Source organism: Haemaphysalis longicornis, unplaced genomic scaffold (assembly GCF_048455015.1).
Source record: "Haemaphysalis longicornis isolate Haplotype H1 unplaced genomic scaffold, Haemaphysalis longicornis Haplotype H1 scaffold_3, whole genome shotgun sequence".
Classification (NCBI taxonomy): domain Eukaryota; kingdom Metazoa; phylum Arthropoda; class Arachnida; order Ixodida; family Ixodidae; genus Haemaphysalis; species Haemaphysalis longicornis.
In genome coordinates this window covers 29623948-29649619 of record NW_027526335.1, presented here as the reverse complement: position 1 = coordinate 29649619, position 25672 = coordinate 29623948, and the positions used below count along the sequence as shown (strand labels likewise).

Genomic DNA, 25672 nt, shown 5'->3' with positions numbered 1-25672 from the left:
AAAGCACCTCAACCGAACGACTTGGCATCCACAACTCGGCCGAAGAGTTAATAGAGGCGCACCTGTCTAGCCAGAGATTAAGGTTAGGAGCAACCGAAACGGGGAGGTTCATCCTCTCACGCCTGGCGCTGTCGGTCCCACTCAGCCACCCACCTCTCCTTACTAAAAACGTACCCCACTCCATTAGAAAACACTTAATAGTGCCCGTCTTACCACGCAATATGCACCCTGTGCATAACGAGGATCGCAGAGAAGCCTGAGCCCGGACAATATTTAGGTTGTACGGAGATTCACCATCTACCACCTACACAGACGCAGCCTGTTACCCGGAAGAGCAGCCATCGCAGCCACCGTCATTTTAAATAAGCAGCACAGGTGCAGCATCTCAATCCCCAGACACAGCCCTCTCCAAGCCGAGGAAGCGGCGATAGCACTTGCGCTAAGCCAAAGCGACGCCAAAGTTATAATCTCAGACTCCCAGCAGGCGTGCCGCAACTTTGCCAACGGTCGCTTGCACGTCACAACACTTCAACTAATCAACCAGAGACCCCCAACGAGACAAGTCAGGATTGTATGGGCACCAGCTCACAACGGAATCCTCGGCAACGAGATCGCCAACCTCGTGGCTCGAGATTTGACACTGGTGAAGCCGAAGCCGAGCCCCAGCGCGTGCAACCTCTTATAACCTGCCAGGAAATCACGCAGCACTATAGGCTGTTCCGTAAAACCTACTCTTCACCCCACAAATCGCTACCGAGGGATCAGGAAAGATTACTGCGTGCACTGCAGGTCAACACCTTCCCACATCCTACCAGACTTCACCTCTTTGACCGGACATACTTTTCTCCACTTTGTCGCTTCTGTGGAAAGCCTGGGATCTCAGACACATAGTGGGTGGCTGCGATAAGTCTACCCTAGACCCCCCTAACATCCACCTTTCCACGGAGCTTTGGGAGAGAGCCTTGGCCAGCTCCGGCCTCGAAGATCTGCTGCACCTGATCGAAAGGGCTGTCGACGCGGCCCGAGCTCAATGCATCCTGGAATGAGGACGCCTCTCTGAAGCATTTTCTGGATTTAATTAAAGTTTGTTCTGTCTCTCTCTCTCGGCAGTGAGCCCCTTACGACATCTTGCATCTTTGTCGGGTGTTGCGACAGTGCAGTCAAATGGAATTAGTTAATCAGACAGACGTGAGCTTTATAATGGCTGGTTTCATCATTGCCGACCTGAGCGGATATTGGGCTTGGTGTAATGAAGATTAACAACATTAAATGTAACAGGCAGGAATACCACACAGCTATGGAAAAAGGTAATACCAGTATTGCGTCCGGAATTGCCGCGAAGGACAAGAGAGGTGCACGATGACGTGGTGGTGTCGCACTAAGCACCGACGGCTCGTCTGCTCCTACTGCGGCTACTCCTTTGTGGACACATAGGTATCGCTGAATCGGCTGTTGGTTTCTGCTGGCTGCTGCCATCATCACAGGACAATCCGCCTGACCGGCTGTTGCGAGGCTCGGGCAGCAAGCGAAATTTCACTGACAGGGCCCGTCTATGCGGATGTGAGAACGCCGCTTTTTTTAACCAAGCAGTGCGCGAGGAATACTCATGCACTTATAACAAAGGACCTAAAGAAGAATGTGGCTTTGCAGTAACGATGCAACCTCGACACTGATGGCTAAGACAACGTGAGCGGCGAAAAATCTCGTACTGTTTTTGTAGCATGTAATAAAATGTTTTCAGAAATACGTGTGTCTACATTGTGCTATTTTAGTCATGTCTACGAGATTCACAAATGGTGTGCAATGTTACCTTTTGCTCATGAATACGTAACACAAGTTTATACGTGCCCGGTTCCCCTAAACATTTGTGCTATGCTTTAGGGGTAGTGTGCTGAGTACCAGGTCATAGTAGACGAATTAGCCAAAATTACAAAGAAATTAGTGAGGCCGAATATGCCAGAAATAATTATTCTGCTTTTGAGCAGAGAATGCTGATACATGCCTTTCCCATCAAAGCACTGTTTTAGAGCAACAGTATGACGAAAGTGCGACTCTGTATTTTCAACACCAGCATTGTAAATGCTTTGCTAATGCTGCTTCAAGCAACTTAATTGAAAGAAACGGCACTAGTCAAACTTGCCAACATCTCTGTTTATTTTTGCAGATCAGTTTTAAAGTGCGTCTGTAAACACCCATGTCAATATAGCACCATGCTGCTTCCGTTTTCCGCCGTAGAAGATGCATGCTTCATAGACTTCCTTCTCCAGTACACAAATCACCCCCAGACGATGCCATATGTTTTGTTTCCTCGCAGCTGAACATGCCTGCGTTTAAAAAGCGCGCCAATGTGTATGACGAAGCAAGGAGGTTCATGGAATTTCAAAGAAAACAAGCAGCAGTGCAAGTTGCTTGCGGCTGTTGAAACGGCTGTTACTCTGGGCGTACATTTATCAAATCACTAGGCCAGCACTTCATGCCCAAAATAATAACGTGGCGGGGCGTTTCACTTTCCAAAATTATGTGAACCAACAGCGCTTTCCCTCAGAGAAAGCATACGCAAAAATGCGCAGGGAGAGACGTCGGAAATGACTTGCGACCCGCCGCGCTAGCTCAGTGGCTAAGGCGTTGCGCTGCTGAGCACGAGGTCACGGGTTCGATTCCCGGCCGTGGCGGCCGCTTTTCTGGTGGAGGCGAAAAGCATAAACGCCCGTGTGTACGAGATTTCGGCGCACGTTAAAGATCCCCAGGTGGTGGTGAAAAACGTTCTTTACTGAGCTCAAGGGGCAGGGAAAGGGGTGTGGTCAGCCTCCTTCGTCCAGGAGGCCGCGGGCCTGCGCTGCATCCGTGCCTCGTTGCACCAGCGCGAGTTGACGCTCCGGCGCCGAGCTGGTCAGCGCAGACTCCCACTGCTCAGGGGATGGGGATGGGATGGGGTGAGGGTGGTGGGGACAGGAGTATACTAGGTGGTAAGTTGAGAGTGGGATGTCACACTGTGGGCAATTGTAGGGGAACAGAGATGGGGAGATGTGGGACAGGGTGGTGTGGTTGTAGTATGTCTCGGTTTGCAGTCGCCGGTAGATATACGCTTGATGGTTGGAAAGAGTGTGATGAGGAGGTGGGTATATCCTTCTTGTGTTTGTGTAATGAGAGAGAATGGAGCTGTATGTGAGGTCGAGTGGGGTCAGTGCCTGTGGGACAGGTGGGGCTTGTCCGGTTCTTCCTGGCCTTGCTGTGGTAAAAATTAATCCGGGGTCCTCCACGACGGCGCGCCTGATCGCCTGCGTTGCGTCGGCGCGTTAAACCCTACAATCGATCGATTGATCGCAACTGAGTTGTATGCTGATGATGCCGAAACCTGCGATTGCAAACGTGGATGTTAGCCGGCTCACTCACTCGACTATCCTGAAAAATAGCTTCAAGATATTCCGTGAACGTGCTATGAAGTTTATTTATCGGTGCATGCGATCCCGCCCAACTCTAAACCATAAATAGATGGAAAGAAGCTACACATTCCTCGGCGCTTTTCAAGCCCCGTTTGTGGGCAGAGCAGGCCAATGAGCTAAGAAGGCAAGGGCGACACAAGAGCGACACTGGTTCGCTCTCGTGTGCTAAACGTTGACAACAAGGGAAAAGAAACTCGCCTTTTGCCATACACCAAAACCGTTGACGATATCAGAGAGTAGCAGCTGGCAGTCAGCTGATCTGTAACCAATTACGGAACGGGGTGGCTGGCTGGCTACGCGGGAACAGCTTGGGGCACTATATCGCTCTCTTGCTGCCAGGATAAACGCTGCCGCATAACAGGAGTGCTACCGGGCTCCGGTTGCAGTCTTTGGGATACGGCCAAGTCGTCGTCGTCGTCGTCGTCGTCATCATCATCATCATCATCATCATCATCATCATCATCATCATCTCTACGCATACTGCCAGGGCAAAGGCTCTCCTCCCATTGATCTCCGGTTATCCCGGTCCTGTGGTAACTGCGACCAACTTATCCCCGCAAACTTCTTGATCTCCTCTGCCCATCTAATTTTCTGCCGCCCCCTGCCGCGCTTGCCTTCTCTAGGGATCCACTCTGTTACCCTTAATGACCAACGGTCATCGTGCCTTCGCATTACATGCCCTGCCCACGTCAATTTCTTCTTAATTTCTACTAATATGTCCTCAACACGCACTTGTTCCTAAGTTGTATCCGCTCGCAAATACATGCGGAGGTTGCGGTTGAACTGTGGATAAGGTTGTCCCAAGCAGCCGCTCTTTTCGCGAAACCAGCGTTATCGCCCCACACTCGACGTTATGGAGCCACGTGCACACACCTTGCATGTCCAAACGCAATCTACGCCGCGGCGGGCATGGAGAAGTGGAGTTCTTCCTCCGCGGGCCGTCGACGTGGCCACGGCAACGTAGACGCTCGCACCCCAGCATGGCCGCGCCCGTCGGCGCTCACGTATGGTTGCCCGCATGCATGCCACGCCAGTGAATACAACCTATGGGAACACGCTGAGAGGAAGCGAGTGGCGGTGCGGCTTTCAAAGCTAATCCCACCGGAAGATACTAGGTTACTACAACAGCAGCAGCCACGGCAACATCGTCTTGTCCCGCAATGGATGAAATGTACAGTGCACGAAATAAACATCAAAATAAACACACGATGAATGCAATATTGCAACCACGTGTGCACTGCACACAAGATATGTCCCTCTACCGCTAAGCAGACGCTTGTAAATAACCTCTCACGCAAAAAGGAAAATACAATGAGCAAGGCCCGACATATTAGTTCAGCCAGCAAAACGGTTTGCCCGTCCTGCGTCTCGTCAGTTTTCGTTAGGACGAAAACATGTCGCCCTCGTATCAAAACTGTTAGCGAACTTAAATATGCGTCGATTAACGTACGGCATACATTCATACTTTGCTGGTATTTACTAAACACTTTGCAATCAAACCATATGCGACCTAAACAGCAACACTCTGTTGACTGCAAGGGAAGCAAATGGTTCAATTGCTTCCTTTACATAAGCGATCCAGTTTGTTCGCTCTCCTGAGCGAAAACTCTCCGGCCGTGGCCTGACATTCACTGGCCGCGTGATACCCCGAAGGAAGCAGTTAGTTCCATAGCCTGCGGCGCTTCCTGGAGGAGGCTCCCGTAGATTTAAAAGATTTATGGCGAAAGTAGCTTCTCGCCAGTTGCCGGAACAAAGTCCCGGCTTAAATCGGTCATTCGTATGCGAGCCGGCGGGCTCCTATGCAAACAAGGTGTGCCCGGCGGTGAATCTCCGGCACCGTGCCGGCGCTGCTGCAGGGAAGCTGACGAAACGAGGGGTCCCCGCCTCGCGGATGAAGCACTCGCAGTAGAGCTCCTCAGGAATCTGCCCGACGCTCTATGTACGCGCACTGGGATCTTCGTAAAGCACCGCCCAATCAAAGCTGCGTCTAAGGGCAGGGATCCCGCCTCCTTGCTCTCGTGAACTGGGGCGGGCAATCCACAGTTCTCTCCCGGTAACAGATAACCCCAACTCAGCTCACCCGTATGGTCGCTCTGGACCCGGCAGCAATATTATTTTCCCAGATACGTGCAAGCCAAGCACTTGAGCCAAGCCAAGTTAACCGACTATAGGATATACCACACCCTGAATGCGTAGAGTGGCGCAGAGAGAACATTTTACACTTAAAAATCCCGGTATTTCTTTTTGCAAGGAACTGTGATATAGTTTGAAATTGGCGCCAGCGTGCGGGGGCCAGCGCGTGGAAAAATAGCTGGAAAATCTTAGTGACAGCACGCGGAGGAGACAGACGAATACGAGAAAGAAGAAGGAAGATTCTCGGTAGCCATGTCACGGCTTCTTATTCCCTGTACTTACTGCAAATACAGCTCGCTTTTCTTGCTTTCCGTTCGCCTTTGAGATTCTTCAACACCCAGGTATTGGAAAACATTTGCGCACTGCTTGAGTTAAGGACGTCCACTCCAAAGCCTACGATCCTGCCCCAAGGCTACTTAGACCTAAAAGCAGGGATTCTTTTGGCAGTTGCTCAATATAATGGAAGCGAACCAGCAAAGGGCGCTGCATTCGTATAGAGGCAGTGGCGGCGGGCGTGTACCCACAATGAAACGGAATCAAGTGACCCGGCATGGCATCCAACGCATCCGTAAGCTAGCGTTTGCTGTTCGCATATATACCGTGCGAATCACACCACGACAACTTCTATTCCCCCGCCCTTGACGTGTTTCGAATGTGTGAGAGCATAGTTTACGCACAAAAATTGTCGGCCCACTGGTAACGGTATTGCGAAAGAAGGGGTGTCGCCAAGCAGGGAGTGAAAAGAACACGCAGTTCAGCCAGGCGCATGCGGGATTGCAGGGTCTGTTACTGAAACATTTGTCAAATACGGTTTACGGGTTCTTTGAAGTTATTTCTAAATTCCGAACAATATCCCTGCCAACAAATATTTACCTTTGCCCCTTTCAACCACTAGGCGATTTTCAGCGCTTGGGCGTCAGCGCCATGTAACAAACACATGCAATTTCGTGCTCTCATCCTGCGAACATCGAGTGCGCGCCTTTGCACGCAATGCATGCGAGAAACCCACGCAGGCCGCGGCTGCCTCCGGCGTTCATTATTAGTAGCCACGGAAGGAAGAAACGAGTCACCCGACAGAAGCCTCTGCAATGTACAATGATGTGCTCTGGTGCATGCGGACAAGACGTATTCCAACTGGCGATGCCGCGGCTGACAATTACCGGTATACCGCTGCTCTGACGTAAGGCATGAAGTTTCCTAGTAATATATGCTACGGCGTCTGGCGCCATGTCTCTAGGCGAGCCGCGCTTCAGCGAGTGCATCGCCATACATCGGGTGGGCACGTTACACTTGTCCTTGGAATGGCTCGTGAACGGTCTGAAAAGTGCCTATTGCTGAAAAAAAAAACAATATTTTTTGAAAAATTATTAAAAGTTATTTATATATTATAAATACGGAGCTCTAGAGATTTAGTTGTCAGGGATTAATTAGAAGCTTCCTTCAAGAGGATCAAGAACAAAACGTAACAATTTTAACAGCGAAGCCGTTTAGCAAATTGTGATTTTGTGCGTCCGCAGCTAAAAATACCAAGAAAATGCCAAGCGCCCGTGAGCGCGCGCCATTCAGCGCGCGCCTCTCGGCGACCGCCATGCAGTTAACAAAAAACAAGAAAATGCCGAGCGCTCGTGTGTGCGTGCCTCGCGGCCACCGCCCAGCGCCCTTGGAGCACGTTTGTCGAGTCAAGCATACCCGCATAGGGAGATTGGCCAAGATTGCAGCGACCACCCTGCAGTTTTTTTTAATTGTGAGAGACTGCCCTACGGCATGTGGGAAGAAAAAAACCAAGAAAATGCCGAGCGCTCGTGTGTGCGTGACTTGCGGTGACCGCCCAACGTCCCCGGCGGACGTTTGTAAAGCTAAACGCCCACTTAGGGAGATTAGCTAAGAGAGAGAGGAATTTTATTGAAATGAAATAAACACAGAAAGGTCGGCCTGACGGTAGTATATCTGGCCAGCTATTCTGTGTGTGGGGAGGGAAAGTGGAGGAAAGAGTGTGGATACACTCTTAATCTGGTTCCATGTAAGTTCCAGTTAAACGGGGCGATCCACATATTTTTATCTGGATCCACACGAAGAATAACTGGAACGAGAGATATAAGTGGATCTTATCTGGAGCTGTCCATTTGTTTTCTTTAGGTTTGTGTTTATTATGTGGAACCGAATAAATGAGGGGATGCGCTGTCGGCCGTTCCAGTTACTGTTCCACTTATGTCCCAGTAAAAATTTTGGACAGTGCTTTTGTATATTTTTTGCTCGTGTCTTGTCCCACATAACTTGTGCGCTGCAGTGAAGTATGCACTGAATCGTGCATTAACTGGAACAATGAACCACATATATATTTGACGCGCTTTGGCGCACAAGCGCACGCACAAGCACTTGCACGCACACGCCCACAGACATAGATACAGACACGAACGCACACCCGCGCACCCACACATACACACACACATGCATGCAGCCACACACGCACACACGCACGCACCACATAAAATTTAATAAACTTCGTCGATATCTATGCAACTGTCTTAGAGCAGTTTACTCATATAAGACGGCTAAGACGTATTTTTAGTGACGTTATTTGACAGAAAACAATATGTCCACTGCTATAACAACACCGTACAAAGCATGAAAGGTGCGAGAAAAGGGTATTAGCGAAAATATAAATTTCACGAACCCCTTTCAGGTTGTGTGCGGCGCTCAGACCGCTTTAGTGAATATCGTCTTTTGCTAATTGCAGACGCGCAGTACGTCTGAAATCACCAATGACTTGAATTTCAGAAGGACCAGATGTCCCCAGGTTCTCCTTCTGCGTTTGGGCTAGAGCCATGGTAGTGCTGAAGAATTAATTGGGCTTTTGTGGATACGTCATAAAGAAATATATATAGTTGTTGAGACTATTGCAAGTTCTGCATTTGGTTCACAAAGCGTCGCAGAAACATTGTTTTTTGATCAATGCTCAGCCATCAGCTCGCTGTGTTGTAGTACGTGCACAATTTTAAGTGCTTTACAGGAACGTATGAATGGCTACAATCTGCTGTAAAATAGGTACTTAGTCCACTTTATTTATGTTAACCGACTGTGCCGCATTTTACACTGCACGCAGCATGTCACGAATGCAGTTATATATGCTTGGATGTTCGTTAGCATTTTTCGTCTCGTGCATGCTATTAAGGGTGACTCACCTGATCCAATTCATATGGGACTCACTAATTCATGACGCAAATTCATGAGACTTACTAATTCAGAAGCACCATGTACCGATACAAGAAGTTTTACAAATTCACAGAAATGACACTAACGACCTGGTTTGCTTCTTCTAGAAATACAGTAGACCCTCGTTAAGACGAACTTGGTTAAAACGAACACTGATTAAGAACCACAACATTTTTCTCTTGTAACGTCCACAATGCAATACACCTCCGCTTAAGACGAATTTCGGATAATACGCATACATTTTTACGGTCCGTTCGGGTTCGTCTTAACGGGAGTCTGCTGTATATCATTTCTTTGCAGAGATAAAAAAAAAACAAGAAACGCATTTTGGTTTATCCAGTCTTCACTGGAAGGTGCTAGCGGTCTCACCATGCGAGAGTTTTATTTCTTTGTTTCAGTAGAGAAGCGACATATATCTAAAATAAGCAAACTAGGCCGTTGTGAATATCGGTATGTATTTGTAAAACTATTCGTATTGGTGCACGATGGTTTTTAAGTCCGTTGGTCATGACGTAGTAAGTCTGATAGGAATGCTAACATGTGAGTCCCTTTTAATTTCCACAAGCAAAAACAAGAGCCTCTTTGCAAAGAGCGGTTGACTGGGTGAACGGAACTTATCTAGATATACCACGTGATACCTGCATAATTTTGTATGTATTAATGCTGAAATGACATTGTAATTCCTAATTATGCTATGCAGTAACGGCAAAAATACGCAGAGTTGACTTGCTGTTCGATTCGATGGTGGTTTATTTATCACAAAAAAAAAACAACATACAAAGGGTATATACAGTTGTTGTGTCTTGTCATAGTAATTGAAGTTCATTGAATGACCCGCCTTCTCCAGTTGCTTCCCCAGTTGCTGTTTTCCTGTAGTAGTGGTGTTCAGGAGGGAAAAGGGCTGGGAAACGGGCCGATGTATTATTACTTACTAATTAGCTGTAAGTAGCTTTATATAACGTGGGTATCTAAGAGCGTCGCAGTATATTTTATTGACTACGGAAAGGCTTGTTGTCAAGAAAAGCAGTAAATGAAGCCACGCCCTTTTGCGTTCATTGTAAACAGTAACGGAGAAATTGTCATCCAAAGGTAAGCTCTGATATCGCACGCACTCACGGCCCTCCGCGAGAAACAACTTTAGCCAGTACTAACGCGCTAACGCGGCTATTATCTGAGCTTTGTTTCGGCCTCAGCGGGCGTAAACGTCCGCTTAGACGCATACGCCCGTTTTCCGAATCCAATAAAGCCATCACGTGTGCCGATTTTGTATGAGTTCTTATGCGGGCGCATCGCCAAAGCCTCCGCGAGAACGAAAGTACGCCGAAGCCATGAGGAAAAGACCGCCACTCCAGTAGCGCATTCAATGCGCATGCGTCAGCAGCAGCACGGCAGAGCTGTTTTTGCGTTGATTCACGGTACAGTGGGGCTGCAACGGGTACGATGACGACGGATGAAAATCGGGACTGCGTCAACACTTTAAACGACAGCAGCGCTCCCATCTTCCAGGATTCCCTCCGCTAATTTTACGGTCTTCCGCATGCAGCGCCACCAGTGGCACTCCCAAGCGGGTTTCTCAATTGCTCGCGCGATGCGCCTGATATTTACTAAAGAAATTCTCGGTCACGCTGGCGAGAACCGTTAGGCCGTTAGCGCCGTTAGCAGTTTAAATGGGGTTGATTGCGGCGTGCAACTGCGAATTTTTTCATATCCCTGGGCTGTATTTCCTGCTCGACGAAGTGGAGTTTTGCCAGGAGGCGCAAAAAAGGTCAGTGCTGCTTATTTATGTGCTGGTAACGGTTGTTGTTCAGTGACATCCTTGTTAACTGCGTCCGATAAACATACCGCGTCTATGCCCGTTGTTCGTGTGTCGTTCATGCTTGTGGTCGCGGCGTGTAACATTTTGTGTTGGAGAAACGTTTGCAGCCGTAATTTACCAAAACTCCCGTGTTCGTGGGTCAGAGTCGGCTGGACATTTCTGACTGCGTACGTCAGAAGTTCCTGGTTTGCGCGTTTCATGAGTGGATGTTCCCTTACTGTGTGGCTTTGCTTAGTTGTATATTGACGGTAGCTGTGTATGTCTGCGGTAGCGAATCTTCTCGGGTTAGTCGCTCGCGATAATCGCGCGTGCACACGTGTACAACTTCCAAGCAAGTTTGTCGGAGCGTCCGTCCTTAGATTTATTGGTATTTTTAAAACTTGCGTGGTAATTGCGGCGTTGTGTTAGTCTGATGAGTAGAATGCCATTTACTGTGCTTACCAGACCGGGAGTCTTCGACCTTGCCCGTTGCGCGCAAGGTAGACGCTATTTCGAGTTGTGTTGATCTGCTTTCAAGGCGTCAGCTTACGTTTATCTGTGCAGTGTGTTATGCAGTTCCATGTTTCTTCCAATTCCTTTGACCAATTGAGATGATCTATTTTACATTGCCTGAAGTGTAGAGACATGCAGGGGTGAGACAGCTGCGCATATTGCGCCTTTCTGATACAATTTCATTTTCCTGCGCCAAGCTGCTCCAAAAGCACGAAAATGGCGAAAATTGCGCCAAACTGCTCCAGAAGAGCCTCAACGGCACGGATTTTGATGCTCATGTCAGTTTCGGCGGGGACAAAAGCCTCCCGCATCCCGCGGTCACCGCTTTTATCGTCGGTCAATCGCAAACACAGAAATGGCACAAATATAAAGACTGAAACGAAGCAAGCGATAGCTTCTAAAACTCGATTCGCTTTCCGTCCGGGTTCGCAGAAACGGCCTTGTCGATTAGGCATCGCTGTGGCAATAAACATGGCCGCCGCCTGATCTGGCTGCTACCAACGCGCTCAGTGCGTATCGCCGATATTTTCCTTGGTTTATTTTACGCTATCAGCTGAGTTCCAGTCTTTTCATTCTATCTGTTGTGGCTCTGAACAGTGACGTTAACTCAAGGATATGGTTTGAGATTGGTGCCAGATTACGGGAAGTTGGGCGGCTCGAAAAAAAGTTCATTGAAATGTGGGGCCTACGACTTCGGTGTGGTTTGTCCTTGAGTGCGAAACGCGGTGCGCGCGTCTATAATCGGGTTCTTGAAGTGAATTTTTTGGCTTGTTGTGCTGTTGTAAAATGTTGAGGTGTTGCTGTGCTTCGAAGCGCGATCGCGAGCCTCGGGGATGGAACGGTCGACACGAAAGTTGCGGGCTGTGCTGCGGCGCCGCGACCTGTTCAGGCAGCGCCCAATAGCTGCAGGACTACACGGTTGCCATAGAACGCGACTATAACACTTGATGTATGCAAAGTGAAATTTAATACCAAAATCTAGGTGGCTAAACATTAACGCTACTCAAATGACCATAGGGTGAACCTGCGCCCCGGGGACTGAAACGGGTAGGCTGGTTGGGCTATGCGACCGTTAGCTCGAAGCTGCTCAACTGTTGCCGTGACTACAGTCGTTCGTACAACACAGCCTGGGATTACAAAAACAATAATTTTAGCATTAAAACAGCAAAAAAAAACCGCCACAATTGCGGAGCCCTTAAATTTGATAAGAGTTTTAGCAGTCCGTCTGTTCCGTCGTGTACGTAGTTAACGTGCTCACCGGGACTCGTCTGGGCACTTGGGCATTCGTAGCCGTAGGGGGATTAGTTGCCCGCGCCTCCTCGCCCTTCCGCGCGCGCAGGCGCAGACCGGTCCCGTCAACCCGGTAACAAAGTAACCAACAGAACAGACGGACTGCTAAAACTCTCTAATGTTAACGGCAGTTTTGTTGTCAGTGTTGCGTGCAGGCGCAACACAATATCACCAGTTAGGAAAAAGGTAGTGCAGTTAGTACTTTGTGATACTCTTAAAAATTCTTTCAGTTAAGGCTGTTTAAGTGTTCTGTGTATTCAAAACTGATTGAAATGTGCACTTGACCCTGCAAATTACTGAAATAATGATTTTTAAGCTCACAAGACGATGTATTAAATGTCCCTAACTGCTCCAAATCAAGATTCTTCTGCTCCAAAATCGAAATTTTGCTGCTCCGAAAACTGCTCCCAAATCTGTTTGGGCTGTCTCACCCCTGGACATGGAAGGGACAGTGGTTGTCTTAGCCGTACCGCAGTAACAAACGTTTCTTTTGTAGAGGGGAAGAAATATGTGGAAACACGCAGCGGGTATATAGAAAGTGTGCTGCCGTTTCTATGCTGTTAATGTCATTGGTAACTTGAGACTTCAGGATAAGTATCCAATATCCATAATTAGTGGTTGCTACTTCACGAACCGCGTTAGAAATAAGCCACTCTTGCATTTTTATGCCGTCAATGTCGGTGGTAACCCGAGAGTCGAAATAATTTCCGACAACGCTCCGGTGATAAGTTCTTGCATCACTATGTGCACCCAACATTAACCCATTTCTGTGCTTCCTTGAACTTAGAAAATATACTGCGAAAGCAGATTGCTACATTCTGTATTCGATCTGTGTAACCTGTCCAGATGCAGACTATGGCTGACTGTGGAGAAATTTGTCTCTACACTGGTAGTTTGCGACAATTGTTTTCCTTTGTCTGAAGAACAGAAATTAAAACGAATTATTTCCATTCCTTACATATACCTGTGAAATCATGGCTGTGGCATTCACTGTGGCTGAAGACATCTTCGGCACGCCGAGACGTCGTCGTGACAAGTGTGACAGATTGTGAATGCATTGTGGAAGTCATAAAGCCACGAAAGAGTGCCTCTTGAGTGTTGCGTATTATACAGACGTTCACCACTCCGCATGGAGCAATGACAGGTGAGCCTAAAAATGTTCAAATATTTTTATATTTAAAATTGTTTCGCCTGAAAACGTTACCAGGGCTCGTGATGCAAAATAAACTTTAGCACAACTAATCAGGCCTTGTACGAGATCTTGTAGTACTCCCTTCTTAGAGGAAAGCGTAAATTTATGCTTCGATATTTTTATACTGTTTTTATTTCTAGGAAATAGGGCGGACCGGGACTAAAAACAATGGAACAAGGAATGCATACTGCCATTTTCCTGGTTCTTGAAGGCGTGTGTTCACCGTTCTTGAAGTCGTGTGTTCAAAAAAAGGAAACACGTGAAAGCCGTTGTACGGGATGAAATCATTGCATTCTACAAGTAAGTAAGCACTCCCAGTTCTGGAACTTTGATGGTCCCTTTTTAGGTAGTTGCATTATACGTAATGGCTTCGGAACACCATTTCAGTGACAACTTGACCTGTAGGTGAAAACGACAGTAGGAGCTTTTGGGAACACGTTGGCAAAACTTTCCTGGAAAATCACTCCGAGGAGGCCCTGCCAGGAACGCCTGCATCTTTATTTTAGTTGGGTAAGTTGGCATTTTATTTTTGTGGGACTCAATTTATGGTAGTGTTTATTGAAGCTGGCATTTTATTTTTGCGGGATTGAATTTGTGGTAGTTTTCTTTGTAGCAAAATCTTACTGTTAAGAATAAATCGTGAACTCCAAATTGGGAAATACCTTCACATTCAGCCTGTTTCGGATGCGGCAACATGTGGACAAAAAGACTATTATTTTGCATTCAAGTTTTGCAAACATTTTGCTTTCACATTAAGAGTTGCTGCTGTGATAATACGGCGCCACGGCCACGCCCAATGCGGTTGCTTTCCAAAATTAGAGAACTGCCATTGACAGTCTGTGCTAATATTTTTTGTACATTGTTAGCAGCATTCCCAGAAAAGAAACCAAGAAATCGCTGATATTTCAATCAATTACTGTGCTATAAAAGGGGTATCCTAAGCAACTCAGTCATTTAAAGCCACCGTCTAACAAAATTTTCTTGTTCCTTCCTTAAAGGTACATGACGTGGTCCAGTTATTCTCGACGTCCAGTTATTTTGAGAGAAGAGAATGGCAGCGTAAATATTGTCTGCAAGAAACACGTCATGGATTTTCCGCCTGCATTGTCACATCAAGATGTGGTCATCCTCCTCGCCGTATATTTCATCTTAATCTCCTGAAACTTATGCGACTTTGGAGAGTTCTTGGGACTTTTGCAGAGAGTTCTTGGCCATTTAACAGTGGCCTGGTGTCATTTAAGTTTAAAGCTCTGTTGAAAGACTTGATGTGGTCACTCTACTTGGGGTTTTAAATTATTGTTAGACGTTTAAGCCTATTCGGAAAGATATGTCGTGGTTCAAATGATTGGTAGATGCAAGCGGCATGTCAACTGCAAAAGTGAAGTCGTGCTTTCCTTTGCAATTTTTCATTATTGGCACAAAGCGCGGGCTGCCTTTGCCGCTACTCTGTTACTCTGTTAATGTATAATGGCACTGCACTGTAACGTTTTTATTATTCAAGTGCAGCTCGAAATTTTTTTTCCATGGCAGTGCTGCTGTTGATGGATGCAAACGTGAGAGTAATTATTTACACAGACGGTTTGGGGTTTTATTACTCAATTTTTGTACTGTATCTTAGCTGACACCTAAGCCCTAGAAGAATGCGAAATACCGTAAAAACCCGCGTATAATACGAGGTGTAATTCGGGGACAGCAAAATCAGAAAAAAAGTTTTCATCCGCATATAATACGAGGTAAAGAGCACAGAAAACATTTATTTGCACTGCAGTTACCCTTCAACCCTTCAGTCATTGTCAGTTTTCGCTGGCACTGTCTCCCGACGTCCGTTCAGACATCGTCAAGTTCGCTGCCGCTGTCTCCGGAAGTCGCCTTGTTGGAAATGTCTTCCCACAGAAAGGGGTCCTCAGTGCCATCAAGGGCGTTCGAGATGCCGCATTTCTTAAAAGAGCGACTGACGAGCTCCTCTGGGATGCTGGCCCACGCATCCGCGATCCAGCCACAAAGCTCCGCTGGAGAGGCCCGCGTCAGCCATTCGGTAGCTGTCACTTACGGGTCTCCTGACCTCATCCACTCTTGGTAGCAGGACCTGATGCAGTCTTTGAAAGGCTTGTTGATGCAAACGTCTAGCGGTTGCAGCTGGGATGTCATTCCTCCTGGAATGACAATGAGTTCGGTGCGGGGTTCGCGCAACAACTTCTTCACTGAATCAGCCAGGTGGCAGCGAAAGGCGTCCAACACGACCACTGACGGGAACCCCTAACAGTGCTCCAGGCCGCCGACACCACACAGACTTTATCCAGTCAAGCACCAGTTGCTTTCTCCACCCGCGAATGCTGCCTTCGGTGACGCCGAACTGCCGTCCTGCGGCGCAATTCCTGATGGTCTTGGCACATAAAATAACTTTTCTTTTAATTGCCGCTGAATGCTGCCTTCGTGCACCCAACATATCGTGATAGACTTGCGGTGAACGTGCCGATCCTTCGCGTGGTCAAAACAATCAAAATGGCGCTGGCTGAGAGAAGCAGCAGCCAGCTCACCGCAACTGCAAGATGGCCCACCCTCCGCTGAAACCAAAACCGAAAGTGCAAATTTTCGGCTGAAAACTTTGGGATCCACATATAATACGAGGCACAAATTGTACATAGTAAAATTGGGAAAAAAAACCTCGTATTATACGCGTGTTTTTACGGTATACATATTTGGCTTGAAAAAGTTGTTTACTTTGGACAAAGTTGCATTTCTCGCTTGTTAGAGGCAGTGCTTTGGTCACAAGCATACTGTCGTCATAATAGTAGGGTTTGTATAGCACGCAACTGAATTTTACCTCAGATAAATGTTCGGGCTGGAAAAATGCTTCCAAGTTCGCTTGGTAAAATTGGTCACCTGTATGTTTCAACGCTACCTGGCTTGGTTATTTGGGAGGTCTGAATTGTTCTTGAGGAAATTAATAACGTCTTTAGAGTTAGGCTGCTTGATAAATTTTAAAATGCGTAACATGCTCCGAGCTATCTAATTTGTAAAATTTTGTAAGATTCACACTGGGTGTTATGAGCTTTTTTTTGGATAAGTTATTTTAAATAGCTACAAATTGTCGGGGAAAGAACGTGGCTTCAGTGAAAGGCTTTTTCAGGGCGCGTATATAGTCGGTTTTGGCTACAGTTAGCTTGATATTACAGTTAGCTTGATATTGATATATGGTGCATGTTTTAGTTGTGCAATAGTGCCACATGCTTCCGGTAATTTTTTCTGTGCAAATGTTAAATTGTTAGTATTGGCTCCGGTGTTCTTTTCCTACACTCTTGCAGGTCTTGTGATAATCCAACCGTGTATGGCTTGTATTTTTGGCTTTTTCCTACAATTTAATAGCAAACTGCATTTTTTGGAACCGGGATGCGTAAACATGGTATGGCAAGCGCTGTGGGTACTTCCGCATTTGCGGTACCTGATTTCATGTCATAAAACAGCATATTTTATGCTCACTGTTGTGTAATGCTTTTTGAGTTACTGCGAGGGTAGATGTACAAGTCTGTTTGTGACGCGGTTGCGCTTAAAGCCATCTTTATTACCCACGTGTTTTTAGCAAAAAAGAATGGTAAATATTAGCAAAAATAGGAAAATGCCACTTAGATCGTTTTGGCCACTTGATATCGTTTTGGTATTTGATCCTGTACGCTGGTCATTTTCTGCCCAAGTGGAAACAGATATGTCTCCGTATCTCAAATGTGCGCAATAATACGAGCGAATAAAATTTCCTTAGTGTTTTTAAAAGCATTGTATCAGTGCTAATAGTTGGTTTGGTATGTATTTTAATGCGAGTCTTGTTTCTTTTACATGCAGCCAAAACCCAGAACAGGATGCGGCGGATAAAGCTAAAGTCTCTGTGTGCCGCTCCAGGTATCTCAGACCAACTTTTATATAGAACTGTGCTCCGATAGGCAACTGTTGGGAACTGTCAGGGACCACACTGCTGCGGCGGTTTCTTTTTTCCAATTGTTGGTATCACTGTGGGCCATATGTCAAGGCTGCGTTAGAATGGTGCTTGCGGTTTCCTTCTGATACCAATGCATCCGCCAGCCTGGCAAATGACCTCAGTTTATACCAACAGGAAAGCAGATATGTTGGAAAAATGGAGTCCCATAGACAGCTTCTCAACGTCTATCGGAACACCGTTTTATATAAACAGCTGGTCTGGAGGTACCTGGAACGGCGCACCGGATAAATCCATAATCATTTTAAGTGGATCAGTGTTCCAGTAACTTACACTACCAGTTTATTTGGAACAGTGATCCGTATATTTTTATTTGGAACGCCGATCCAGGTAATATAGCTGCAAAAATATGTGGTGCACTGTTCCACTTACATTTTCAGGATATGTGGAACACGGTTCCAAATATATAAGTGGAACTTTTTTGCAAAAAAGTTCCAGTTACTAAGTGGATCTTATGTGGATCCAGATTAAGAGTGTAGAGGACGAGAGAGATGAAGATGGCGGAGAAATAAATGAAGGGCTATGTATAGAAGATGCCTATACCGATACGGTGTATGCGTTAAAGTTAAGCCGGACGGGCCTCAACTACAATATCTCTAAGAGGCCGCTGCTGCGCAGAAATGTCAGCACAGCTTTAAATGCACTGTAGGAACGCTTCGCGTCTGGCCAAGGTCCCAGCAGCACTTCCTCCGACACCACACGACAGTCCAAACGGGCCAATGTTCGCACTAATTGGCTGCCCAAAAAAACTCCAGCCTTCGCCGTAATGGTGCCAACACTTGCTCGGAACGACAAAAACACGTCATAGCGTACGGCCCTCCAAGGTGATGTTGAATGATTATCAGTTTTTAAAAAAATGAAGGAAGCTAACACTTATAGCAACACAGATGGAGTGAATGTTGATTGATTGATTTTATGGTTTAACGCGCCGACGCAATGCAGGCGATGAGGCGCGCCGTAGTGGAGGGCTCCGGATTAATTTTGACCACCTGGGGATCTTTAACGTGCGCCGAAATCTCGTACACACGAGCGTTTTTGCTTTTCGCCCCCATCAGAAAAGCGGCCGCCGCGGCCGGGAATCGAACCCGCGACCTCGTGCTCAGCAGCGCAACGCCTTAGCCACTGAGCCACCGCGGCGGGTTGGAATGAAGGTCGTTGCGGCAGTGAAGGAGAAGCAAATCGGTTGCAATCGTGGACTTAAACAGTCGTGATGGCCGTGAAGGTGGCGTCCAGCTTCGCTACCTTCAAGTTTTACGCGCTAGTGTGAGCTTCCTTAATTTTTTAAAGACGATAGTCTTTCTTGGGCTACTTAAACCCAGAAATTTTGGTCTGTCTGTCTGTCTGTCTGTCTGTCTGTCTGTAACTCGATTCAGCCACCCGGCCGAAATAAAATTGATATTGCGCAATAGTCTTACATTCTCACAGCCAAATGTAAACCTCTAAGCCCGGTTTATATGTTCATACTTGTCAACTTTGTTGAACAAGAACAAGACATTACGCAAATATGAGACAGGAAATTAGTACACAAGGGATATTTACAGTGTTGCTTTATCAAAAAATTCATGGATGCTTGGTTTTTCGATAAAAAATGATATTCTACATCTACTGCAGGAAACCGCCGCCTCCTGGCAGCATATGAAAAATCACGCGGCAACAGCAACGAAAGGTTCCACTAGCTAGGTTCCACGTTCTGCTTGGAACGCACGTGGAGCACGGCCACGCGGTTCTATAAACCTTGAAGTCGGCCGCCTCCATTCACGCGCGTCTCCGCCGTACTGCAGCGCTGGCATCGAGGAACCCCGCCTGTAGCAATGGAACGCGGTAAATTCAAATCGCCTTGAGCAAACCTTTAATGTGTTTACCTTGGAAGGAGCGCGACGGTACAGAACAGCATGAGAGGTGAGCGGGAAAGCAAGGGGGTGGGGGGGGCATTTCCTTGGCAAATGTCTACAAAGACTATCGTCTTTTGACGACATTTGAAACGAAAGAAGCAGATACGCGGGCAATTTTTTTGTTGATTTTCGCTCCAAGAGCATGAAGAAGCCATGTGACTAGCCCAGCCAATAAGCGAGGAACGTCGCTCGCTGCTACTGCGGCGCCCACGACTGCGTGCGATTGCAGCCGCAGGTTTTCTCTCCAGTATATATTAGTATGAAACTGTATGGTGTAAAGATCGGCGAGCAAGATAGTTTGCAAACAGCGATTTTCCTCTTACACGCGCAGCCTCCGTGTGAACGAAGGAGCCGGAAGAGCGGAGGTCCGCCTGCGGTGACGTCACGCTCTGGCTGTCATTTTTTCCGGTGGGAACCTTCCACGGGTGAAAACTGCTTGCAACGACTAAAAGCACACCATTTATTGATTGATTGTGGGGTTTAACGCGCCGACGCTACACAGGCGATGAGGCGCGCCGTTGTGGAGGGCGCCGGATTAGTTTTGACCACCTGGGGATCTTTAACGTGCGCTGAAGTCTCGAAAAAACGGACGTTTCGAATTTCGCCTCTATCAGAAAAGCGACCCCCGCGGCCGGGAATGGAAACCGCGTACCAAACACTCTTAAAAAAAGGTCGGCGCACTTACTAACAGAACACTAACCAGTTACTTGTCCCAGTATTGACTAGGTACTTAGTTCTTTTACTAACTGGTCATGCATGACCTAGTAAAAAAGGTACGCGCAACAGTGTGGATCTGCAGAGCGCGCAGCGCGACATAGACACATTCACCACGCACATATCACACGTGGACAATCAACAACTGAATTGAGCAAGAAAGCCAGTGGGATTCACGAGGAGAGCGAGTATTACTCAGCTACCTTAGAAACACATGTGCTCTTCTTGGTTTTATAGCCAGCAGCTGAAAGCCCCCGAGAGAGTCGGTGGGCTGGTCATAAAAATAAAATATTTTAGCAATAATTATAGAATTACGCAGTTTAATCTGAATATATACAAGACAGCATGTGGATTTGCAAAAACTTTTTAATCGTGATTTGGTGTGGAAAAAGAGCTGTAGTTATTATGCTCAATAATTCGTAGAATTTGTTACTTCAGTGAATGTTAGTATCAAACCAGCAGCAGTTACTAAATGCACGGTCTCGGCTCCACACTTAGTGGAAGGGCATACCTACCGTTCTGGGGGGTAGTAAACTCCGTAAGGAGTTAGTAAATACAGCTGTTACTACCCTTTTACGAGCTTTTTTTGTTAAGAGTGAAAGCACGCTAAAACCTCGTTAATAACCAAGTGCGCGCCACAGAAAACCGGCTTCGTTATAAACGATACTTTGTTGAAATCGGGTATCCCATGCTCTTTGTTTAGTGTATTGGTGACCGTTTAACACAGCGAACAAAGCGGCATTTCGAATAAGATACTTTCTTTATAACGAGAGTTTTCTGCATATCGAACTCTACGGTATATCGAACGTTCTACTTTATGGTCGCGAACCGCCCCGAAGGGGGACTTTCGCTATTAAAAAGTAAATGACCAATTAGCCCCAGAAGCTGACGCCACGTCAACACATCACAGCCTCAGCTCAAGAAAACGGAGAAAGCTTCATCCCCCCCCCCCCCTTCACCTCGAGACGAATGTCATGAAAGGGTAGTACGCGGCTGCACTCCAGTAAGCGCAGCACCTTTCAAGCAGAACTTCTTTCCTTTTTATTTACTCGTCGGCAGATTGTCGACGAGTGGTAATATAAAACACCCAGCCCAAATAGCGCATGGAACGAAGTCTCGTATTACACTGAATTCGTTTGCCCTTCCAGCGGCCGCGCGCTAACACCCACCACGCACGAAACACTTTTGAATTTACTTGTTTATCATGCGAGCCCGCGCTCGCCATACGGTGCTCGTTTCTCACATTGTGAGAACGTGGCCGGCTGTTGCAATGTTGAGCGCACGAACGACGTCGCCCCCGACGTCGTATTTGTTTATTCAGCGCCATTGAGCTCTCGCTGTTCCGTCCGCGGGTCTGTCGTCGCTCGCTCCGAGCGCGCATTCGGAGCGGTACCGGTCTTCGCTCCTCTGAAACGTTAGGGAAGAAAAGTTCAAGAATAAGAAGGTTATATAAGGCCAGGGCCATTACCTTGCGAGCCGTATCATCAACGAAATTGTGGGAGGACTTTGTGCCCATTTTGGGACACTTATTCCTTCGTATCGCTCGAGTTATGTCAATGAGCAGGAGGTGAAGACATCTCTGAGGAGCAAAAGCATACTAGCATAACTTGTCACTTTTTCCTGCCGACCTTTCTGGGATTCATAAATGAAAGAAAAAATGGCTCAGGTTTAACGCTTCTAAACCAAGTTATAACTAGCGAAAGCTAATGCGGATACGGAGATGGCCCAGCCGGTGCGCCCTTTATCACTCTTCAAAAATTCTGGCATTCACTAACGGAACACTAACAAGTTACTTGCCCCAGTATACACTAGGTACTTAGTAACTGGAAGCAGTAAATGCTGCACTAATCCGGGTTACTAACTGAAGCAGGCAGTAAGCACCGCTACAATCACAAGTAAAGTCCTAGCGATAACACCCTTTCGAGCTACAAGCGTTTACTAACTATCCATGCATAACCTAGTCATAAGCACGACGTTAATCTAGTATATACTACTTCCTACACCCAGTTGATTTCCTAGCCAGTGGCAGAGCCTACGTACCGTACCGCGGGGTGGTAAGGTTCGTAAGCAGTTAGTAAATTCGGTCGCCACTACTCTTTTACGACCTTTTTTACAAAAAGTGATGGCGAGACTGCCATGCCAAGCCCCTGCGAAGCAGTCATTAATCCCCGCCTTGTCACGTGGTACCACTGCGGCGAAACTCGGAGCGTGGGCAGCTGCGACGCCTCTCCGATGCGTCTCCAATCAAAAGTTCATTTGCGCATCCTCCACGAAATCACTGGACGAAAGTAGTCAAGCTTTGCTCTAAAAACACGCCATGTAGTACGGGTCTTAATCCACCAACGTGGCGGGAATACGTTTTTTGGAGTAAGGTAGGAGGCTTTCTTATCGGAGTCTGTTAGCTCTAGAAAAGGCTTGCGGTCTTTCTGTTATTGAGGGAAGGGAAAACACGCGACAGAACTCACCTCTTCTCTTCAGCCTAGCAGTTAAAGGAGATGTTATATTTACCTACCCGGTGTCTAAAGAAGAGTTGATGAGTGATGAAACAAATTACCCAGACCACTGGAGCTCTAAATAGTCGAAAGCATTACGCAGGCAGTCACCGGCTGCTTTTTTAGGCGAAAAGAAAAAAACACCCGTGTGTTCGAGGTTTCGGCTCACGTTAAAAGGTGGCCAAAATTAATCCAGAGCCCTCCACTACGGTGCGCCTCATCGCCTGTGTAGCGTCAGCGCGTTAAAACTTCATAATCAACCAATGAATTCCTTGTTTATTTTTCTTCGCAAAATCGAGCGTCTATACTCGTACCATCCTTACTGGCCCTGCGGTGCCCACTTTTGTCGCTCTCGAATATTTAGCGCGGCTGTTAAGCATTAGCCCCAGTGTCGCATTGATTTTTTTTCCGCGTCCCTGGTATTTGTTCTGCCGCAAGCGCAAGAGAAGCGTAATTTATATACTAACGCGAAAAACGCCGAGTTAAAACCCATGGGCCGTCGCGAATCGGGACGACAAACCCGAACATGCACCACGAAAAGAAAAACACGTGGTTATCGATTGACTCCGAGATAACCAATTGCTTTCGCCATAAATTCCAACTGTTTATCGCCGACTCGTGGGCGTCACAGCGACCATTCGGAGCGGTTAACGTGATCCGGCCAGTTAGGAAATGAATTTTCGTTTGCGCGCTGGTTCCTATTTAGTTTTTGTCGGGACGCCTTTTTCGTCGATTTGTATTACTCCGTTTTTTTGTTTTTTTTTTTTCGTTGTGAGTTTCTGCTCTGCCCACTATTCCTCGTTGCGCCTCTGCGCTTTTTTGTGTTCTCCTCTGATGTTAGCGTCTTCCATCGCTGCTTGGGCGTAGCGTTTAACTTGATGCATCCGCCGCGTTGGCTGGAATGCTGGTGACGTGGAGAACCATCGCCTCGTCCCATATTTTGCAGCGCACCTGTCCTGTCTGATCGTGATTGTCACGACTTTATTACGGGCGCAACCGGATGCAATTGAATGGGAGAAACAAGCTGGCCTAAAGCAGGTTGTATTGCTCACACCTTGTTTTTGTTTACTATAGTTCTTTTTATTCTTAATCTTCATTCGGTTTGTACTATAGCGTTTCCAAACAGAGGGCGCCCAATCTTCTATGCAACCAAGCGAAAAGCTGTAGACCTTGGGTACAAGAACTCTGGAGGGACAATGAACCGGGGCTTGGGAAGTTGAGAAATTCGTTGCTGGTTACTTTCCAAGTTCATTTGTCGACTGCTTATCTGATTACCCAGAACTCCATTTCAAAGACGTCCGTCACCCTTCGCATCATAAACTTCAGTGCACACTGATAACAGTGTTCGCTGTTACTAGTCTACAGGGGGAATGGTCTCACCCATCGCCGGAAACAATGTGAAATTATCACACTGACTTGTTCGTCGAGGACATAGTATCGTTATCTATCTTGCTTTATGGTGCTAAGAATTCTGTTCATGTTGAAAGCACGCGATAATAATCAACAAAGTAATGTAAGTGGGGACAACGATAGAGTGCCAACAACAGTCAATCTTATTATAAGTAACCATCATGTATGTTGATGATGATGATGATTGCTATTGGGATCCTCTTTTAGCGGGGTGATGGGGTGATGACGTGTCATCTTACCAAAAATGACTAATATACCTATGTTTTATACTCTTGGTTTAATACTAGCTCTGCTTAGGGCAGGCACAAAATACTTTTTTTCCTGTTACAGGTGGTAACTGTCATAGGCAATATTCCCCTCACTACTTTTCGTCCACCAGCGTTCTAATCATCTTTTCTTGAAGTTAACTTCCTCTGTGCTACCCTTAATCCTAGCGCTTCTGGAAGCCGAATATTTTCCTCATGTAGATTTGGATGGATACCCTCGCATTCTAACACTACGTTGCGCATAGTTTCTGTTTCTTATTCGTAGACCACGCGTACCCCATCATTTTGTGAATACTTTCCGACAAAGCTCTTAGTTCGCAAGCAACCTGCTCTAGCCTCAAAAAAGCAAAGCAATGCCCTGGGAATTATCGTAGAAATTTTCCTTTCTAATGCCCAATTTCTCAGCCCTGTACATCTCTAACGACGTTTTAGCTTCCATTTTTTCTCTCCATTTATTCGTTTATATCTGCCTTGCCTCGTTCTTGGTTACCTTGGCTGTTTTGGATTCTCCACTGTTTTTTCCGTATTTCATGGTTAGCCTTCTAGTCTTTCCTAACAACTGCGTGTCCACGCTTTTCAGGTATAGGTACCTAAACACCAAATCTTTGTGTAGGCGTCACTAGTTTGACAATAGGAGCTACGGTTTTACAGTTATAATGACAGTTCATATTTGCGGAGTCTAGTTAACCATGGAAAGTCGGAACGACATTGCATCTACTCTCAGAGAAGTGCTCTCACGTTTAGAGCTAAGTCATAAACCAACGCCCCGTCTCAAACGACATTCATGGCGGAAGCCACGCTGGAAACATGCGTCCATGGCCAGGACTTAGGGCCTTTTTTTTATGGCTACGGCCATAAATAGCAGGGTTATTGTTCTTGCGAGGGATGGTCATTCGAGCGTTGCCACATGGAGGGGCCTACTTAACAGCTTGCCGGCTAACAAAATCTACGCTAGCCAACGTGCCCGTTTGTCGGCATGAAAACTTGCCAGCGTCTTGAGACCGTTCTTCGTATTCGTAACGGACAACGTAGCCTCGAAAGAAATGGCAACGAAAGGTTTGTGGTGTGCGCAAAGCCTTGAAAGTAATTCTCTACGAGAGGTAAGACACCCTAATGCAACTAATGGTCGGCGTACGTCAGCGCAACGGTCCAAGCCGCCTGCACACGACAATGCAGGGGCAACGTTAATTCCCTTCACAAGTATTAAGAATGTTGAAATGGGCTTCCGAGGGTGGCGCGGCAGGTGTTTTAGTGCTCGAATTACCGCAACAGGTTGACGTTAATGCGTACGTTCTTTTCTTGAAAGTGTTCTTGAAATGGAGGGAGCACCC

The 25672-nt window shown here is 46.9% G+C and overlaps 1 long non-coding RNA gene across 2 annotated transcripts; it reads left to right on the top strand.

The window, feature by feature from the left end:
* Positions 1–10078: 10078 nt before the first annotated feature.
* LOC144174217 (uncharacterized) lies at positions 10079–15219 on the top strand. Of its 2 annotated transcripts, XR_013323444.1 has the most exons (5): positions 10079–10554; positions 13390–13531; positions 13720–13879; positions 13967–14089; positions 14578–15219. It is a non-coding gene; the product is annotated as an uncharacterized LOC144174217 (long non-coding RNA). The 2 variants fall into 2 exon arrangements; XR_013323443.1 differs by lacking the exon at positions 10079–10554 and having other exon boundaries at positions 12833–13531.
* The last annotated feature ends 10453 nt before the right edge of the window (positions 15220–25672 follow it).